General features: G+C 36.5%; 1 protein-coding gene across 3 annotated transcripts in view; it reads left to right on the top strand.

Annotated features, from left to right (window-relative positions):
• The first annotated feature begins 1247 nt into the window (after window positions 1-1247).
• The window catches only part of LOC5573818 (sodium-driven chloride bicarbonate exchanger), a 215542-nt gene continuing 209998 nt past the window's right edge, over window positions 1248-6791 (top strand). Inside the window, exon 1 of one of the 3 annotated variants that reach the window (XM_021847292.1) lies at window positions 1248-2297. The gene's annotated coding sequence lies outside the window, so the exon portion shown is untranslated. Of the gene's footprint in view, window positions 2557-6791 lie in introns of all 3 variants that reach the window. The other 2 variants (XM_021847291.1, XM_021847301.1) reach the window with 2 other exon arrangements.

Genomic DNA, 6791 nt, shown 5'->3' with positions numbered 1-6791 from the left:
GCTCAAGTGTAGTTCAGGTGTCTCCTGCTAATTGTTGCGTAAAATTGCCCTCTTAAAAGTTCAGCTGCTTAGGCTGCCGACAATACGTAAGTTCCCCTACGTAATATCGAGTAAGGGAGATTGAACTATAATGTATTACAGTATATGAAAATACTTCTAGTACTACAATCGGTTATTCGGTACTTACATATGTTTTACAGATCGCAGTACTTTTCTCAATCTTCTAGATTTGATTCTATCACCTCCACTCCTCAACTACTTTTAGGCAATTGCTAGGAAGACGAAAGTCTTTTTTCGTCTTTGGTGAAAGTTAAAGCAGAGTAGCAAGCCAAAAAATAATACGAAATGTTTGCTGAATTGTGCAAGCAAGCGATGATTTCTAATAGAAGCCTATTGGTTAAGCTCTGGGAGGGAGAAACCGATACAAAATTTATGTACGTCATAGTGAGCCGAGATTCTGCTGTCACGAACTGTCACTGTGAGCCCAGATCTTGAAGAATGGACAAACTTGATAAAAGCGCGTAATTGATCAAAACAAATTTTTGCATTCCAACAAAGTTGACAACAGTCGGTTGAAAATCAATTCCTGCAACACCCAAAAGCAATGCCACTATATTACCTTCTAATTTGATCGAATATAAAGTAATGAAACACGCATCTTTTTACTGTTTTACAATCATCAATAAAATTGAATGCACATAAAACTATGGCCCTTTTTCCGAGTTTGTCCAGAAAGATCGAAGGTACACAATAAAAGAAAACTAGCGATTTTCCCCAAGCCTGCCTTGATTGTCGTTGGCGAGCGGGAGTTATCTTGCAATTTGGAAAAGTGTTGTGTCATATTTCGTGTGTAGTATCGGTGCCTCCCTCCCAGGTTAAGCTCTTTCTGCATCAGCAGACAAACGTGTACTTTATCGAATCCACTCCACTCTCCTTGAAAGCCAACATAGTTTATAAACAGGTCCGAATGTGATGTTCTCAATAAGCGCACTCGACACACGAATCCATTCAGCTGTGTTATCGTTATCTATCGGTAAACTATCGATATAATTCGGCGCACAATCCAATGATGTGGCTTATTAATAATCGCTCGTTCTAGATATTTCTAGAAAATTTTGCAATACCACTTTCGAAAAAATATATATACGTGCATAAAAAATATAGAACGCACGCGAAGTACTAGAACATTCACACCACGGTTATAGGGAAGAGCCCACTATAAATAGAATACTATGGTCGGTATCCAAACAGTCTGCAATAAAGTCTGAAAACAAACAGAACTCGCGTTTCATAGTTCTTCTCGATTTGTACCGCGTGAAGTGTAATATTATTGAGCACTGAGTTAGAAGATAACTAATCGTGTAGAATACGCAATTTATTCAACAGAAACGCATTTTCTACGTCACGTTACTCGAGAAATTTCTTCCAACACTTCGAAGAAACAAGTGTTGATGGAGACTCGTGGTCGTCTTTTCTTAGCATAGAATTTTCTACTACAAAAAAGAAAGAGAAGAGAGCAACAACAAATCTCAAATCATCGCAAATCATAGCATACGAATGGAGATTTGTATCGTGTTGAGACGAAAGTAGTCCCAAAATAAAGCAACATAAACATCTCTCCCCTCCCAGATGTACTATCAAGCGGGTGTCCCATGATGGAGCTTACGCGGAGATCGCCTTCTGAATACATAAGAATATTTGGCGAGTGGAGACTAAACGACAACAGCACCGTGAGCGGGAGAATATAGGTGGCTAACCACGCGTTCGGACCGAGGAGCGCCCAGAGAGCCAGAGAGGCAATTTTCCTCCAAAGTAGAATCGCCATCACAGGTTCTAAGGGGCTGCTTTCCACCGACTAGCCTTATTGTGTTTTTTCATTCGCTATCTAGTGCTACGGTTTTTCCGTTTCTGCTCCGGGTGCGAAGAAAAAAAAGAAGGTGTGAGAAGATCCAGAAGCAAATATTCGATATTGTGCAATTTTTCCTCTGACTGGAGGGAAAATCTGGAAGGAAGGCAGCATCTTTACAGTTGTTATTAGTTGAAGTTTGTGTGATTTGTTGAAAATCGGAGCCCGGCGGGGCTGTTGTTAATTCAAGAATTGTGGGGTTTTTCCTATGTTGCATCGTTAGTTGAAAAAATCATTATAACATATGAGTGTCATATTTAATCAATTAGAGAAATAAAAGTTGCAAAAGTGAAATTTATGCTGTGCTCTACACATAAATGTTAAGTGAACATCAGTGTGAAAAAACGCCAATAGCCGTTCAACGTTGGATCGAAGCTGTAATTTAATTAACGTAAGAAAAATCCGATATACGATAGCACATAAAACCATCTCCTCTTTTTGCTCCTTCGGTGTCGGTTTTGGTGGAAAAAATGTGGGAAAACTGACACCAAACCAACGCGCAGTAAATAGATGTTCAGAGTTGTGACAGCAGCAAAAGTGTATCTTATCGAACTATAGCCTCATTAGAAATAAAACAAATGACCCACCACTTGTGGTTTGCTGAAGTGTTAACCATACAACCAAGGAAAGGATACCACCCATAATTCAAGGTAATAGGAAAATCCTACGATTGTCATATACGCCCATATGTGTGAGATTGGGAGGATGAAATTGTGCCAGGAAAAGTGTAGCTTTACGCGGAAACTATTTGCTTAGGTTTCCTTCAGTTATTGCTGCCTGAAGGTTAAAGGAAGGTAAGGCTTGGGATGCGAAATTGGTTACTGAGATTTGGATCGTCTGTCCGAAATACATAACACAACGTGTGGAGAGAGTAATGATAGAAATGATTCTATAATTACTCTCCTCTCCAATCAATCTCATGTGTTTGAGTATATACAATCGCAATCTCAATTCTAATCACAGATAACGAATTAGTTTTCAATGTTTGTTGATGATTGTTGTTGAAATCTGAATTGACAGGTTTCAGTGATCTAAATCTATGTGAGTGATTTGGATTATATGCTTGTTTGTTATTATTCACGATTACTCAAACTGTCTTTAAGATATACCTTAGAGTCCAGTTAACCTACCACTTTACTTATGAATGATATAAGGGTGCATGAACAACTCAAGCTTCTCATCACCAGATACGAGGCATTGTTGGTAGAAGAGGCCTTTATTTGATTATGTAAGAAAATTGTTTTCGTAGCGGATTATAATGTATCAAATTTCTTCTTTACTATAATCGTGATCTTCGCCTTAAGCGTGTAGCGTTAAATGGACTGTCTGACGAAAATCCTCAAAGAAATGAAACATCTGTAGTTGATCCTGTGGATTTCCTGATAGCAAAGGTACTTGTGGCCCAAATATCTGAAACAATGAACGTGCTGCTAATCAGCAAGATCATGCTAAGGATAGTGGATTCATATTGGGCTGATCAAGTATATCTGCGATTTTCCAGAGCATAACGTATCATCAGAGTACTTGCTCTTGATATAGGAATGTGAAATGATCAATGGACCGTAAAAAATAAACTCTCAGTTAGTAATTATATATTGATTACGAGCTTGTTAGCTTTACACTAAATCCTTGAGATTGCTAGTGCCTGTGAGAAGGATGCAGTGAATGAAATTATCGCGGAAATGAGACGAAAATAGGCATTTTTCAAGCAACCCGACAATTAATTGCCGCCTTTATCTGCGCGAGAAACAGATTTTGCGAACTTATCGCGATAATTATCAGACGGGAAATAACAAAAATGTTTGCCGTCGATGGGGTTCGAACCCATGCCCATGAGCAAAAACGTTTTCAAAACGTGCGGGCACCATACCCTCTCGACCACGCCAGCTGAACGAAGAGTGAGAGAAATTTGGTATATAAAAGCTACATGCCGAAACGAAGGACACTCAAAACGACGAAACAAGAGAAGAAAAGAACGAAGCCAACTTTTCGTTGCTGGTGATACCGTGTGGGACCGAAATCCGTACACCTAAGCACTAAGCCGAATAAAAGCCTTTGAATAAAATGTGTGGGTTTGTATAGAGAACCGATCAGCCTTTTTTCTGTTACCTTAACATCTTTTTAGATGTAAATAATCACATCAAGATCTAAAAGTTGAGTAGAAATCATTAAAAATAAAAATAAAAATGACTTGCCTTGGATCGAAATCCGTACACCTGAATAAGGTTGAATCAAAATCCGTACACCTGTGATTCGAAATCCGTACAGCTACTTAAAACTCAAAACCTGGATGCTAAAGATGGCATTTTTATCTTCTTCTCTCTATTACTGACATTACATACCAAATTGGACAACGCTTCATTCTCAGCTTTGTGTTCTAAGAGTACTTTCATAGATTGTAATTCTACGCAAAATAACGCATTTTGCATTAGCATATCGTGTACCGTAAATTGTATGTGAATAACAGCAGTGACGTACGAAATTACCTTCACATTAATGCATGAATAAACAGACGTCACCAAAATCGATAGATTTAACACACCTGCTTTTCACCCACCGGCAATCCTGCTGAGGCCGTTGCAAGGATCCAGTTCACAATTCCGGCTTCCTCATCGGTTGGGAAAACTGTGAGAGCTTCTTTTTTTGGGCGTCCCGATTTATAACAGCATCTCTGACAGTGGTCTTCGGTATACCAAAAGCATCCGCAGCTTTCCGGAATGATTGGCCATTGGGCATTGCTTCAACGGCTGTTTCCAATCTCAAGCGCTATATTTGGGCTTCATTGTATCATTTGTTTTGGCTAGAACATGATGAAATATGTTAAACTTTTCCTGTGTACGGATTTAGATTCGAATTGAAAATATGAATCAAAATCCGTACAATACAATAAACCTCAAAAATAGTTATTGCATTGGTAAGAAACAGCATATACTGCATTGGAATAACAAATACTTACTATTCGAAGACATCTTGATAAGCAGCGAGCTCAAAAAAATATAGGAATTTTACTGTTAATCTGTTGAAAACTTTATCCACTTTTGTTAGCAAATCGCTAAGAAGGCAAGCAAACCACACAGCACAATGGCAAGCGATCACGTTTTGATTTTTATAATTTTCAAATCATGGCCTACTTATATACAGTTGGCATTACCAGCAACTTATAACTTATTGTGATTAGATGTGTCCATAAAATACTGCATATTTAGCCATTTAAATAGCAAAATAATGATATTTAGGTCAAGTGTACGGATTTCGGTGCTGTACGGATTTCGGTCCCTCACGGTAATATAAATTCGCTGCTGCAGATCTCGTGAGAGCACACTCTCGCAATAGAGTGATTCCAAGCAACAGCACCAAAATTTGGTAAATTTTTAAATTCATTTTTTTCTATTGAGCTGAAACTTTGCATAGTTTTCCAGTTCCATCTAAATCGTCATTTTCCGATATCAAATCTTCAAGTTGAGTCACGACTAACTTTTCAAAAGGGTGTATGTGAAAATGGTTCAAAAATATTCAAAAAGCTGCACAGCAAAAACGGTTCGTTCGATTGTTAGACAACTAAAGAAACAAAGTTAGACAACTAAATAAAGATTCAAAAAAAAAATACACACAGTAAAAAAATTTTTTTTTTGCATTAAAAACATAATTTTTGACACAATAACTCAAATATCTCAAAACCCTATCGGAATACCAACGTATTTTTTTGAGGGAAAACGGTCCATTATATTAGCTATCTACCATAAAAATTTGGTGATGGTAAACCAATAAACAAAAAAGTTATGACATTTCAAACATGTCACAATTTTCACATTTAGTAGAAAAAAATTTTTTTTTTCGGTGTAAATTATTACGGGAACCGCAGTTTTTTGCTGATTTTATTGTTAAGGGCCTTGCGTGAATTAAATAAGTCGTTTTCATGTATTCATTAGTATTATGTATATTATATGAATAAATATTATGTATATGTATAAATATTATATGTATATGTATATATGTATAAATTAATATGAATTAACAGATTACACGAAAATAATTTTTTTTTTTACCAGGATATTTTTTTAGAGTATGATCGATGAGTTTCTAAATGTTATATATAAACTTTAAAAGTTTTGGATTTGGGTATGCGTTATGAGATCATGAAAACATTTTATTAATACTTTTTTATTTATTTATTGTTTATTCAATTTTTTTTACAATATCGAACACTTTTGCATCATTATCAGTACAGTTCGAGTATAGTTTTGCTTTAATTTTATTTTCTGACAATGGAATGAAACAGTGAAATTGTTGGGTTCCTTGGATCGTTTTCGCGTTATTATATTGCTCGCTGAGCTCTGATGCCGTTAATTCGTACTCTTCAGTAGTAGTAAAACAAAATGATAATTTTGTTAAATCTTCTTCTTTTCTGCGATTCGCCCAATCAAATAGTTCTTTTGCAGTTTTAATTGGATGCTCACGTTCTTTGGCTAAACTTGCTCTTGTGGCCATGCGCTTTATGGTTCCTCCAATAGCATCACAAGGACCTTTGCCATGTGACGTAGCAAAGAAATGCCATTCTGCATCAATTCCGTACTTTGATTTAAATTGACATAGGCTCGAAAAATTCTTACGGTTTTTGTACTGCGATGCTGCTCCATCAGACATGAAATATATCTTTCTGATTTCTTTATCCTTATCAACGCGTAAAAAGTTAATCATTTTGACAATGAACAAATTTACAGATACTGAGTCGTGTCTTAAATCTTCGGAAATTACAATAAAACTAAAATGTTCAATTTGCGTACTTCCATTGAAATAAATAACGAATGGATGAATTGTAGCTTGTTGTACGTTCCAGTGATGGGACTGCACTTCATCTTGCAATACAAAGCTATAGTTTTCAGAA

Source organism: Aedes aegypti, chromosome 2, assembly GCF_002204515.2.
Source record: "Aedes aegypti strain LVP_AGWG chromosome 2, AaegL5.0 Primary Assembly, whole genome shotgun sequence".
Classification (NCBI taxonomy): Eukaryota; Metazoa; Arthropoda; class Insecta; order Diptera; family Culicidae; genus Aedes; species Aedes aegypti.
Note: the sequence above shows the minus strand (reverse complement) of the source record. Positions and strands in the feature narration are given on the sequence as shown.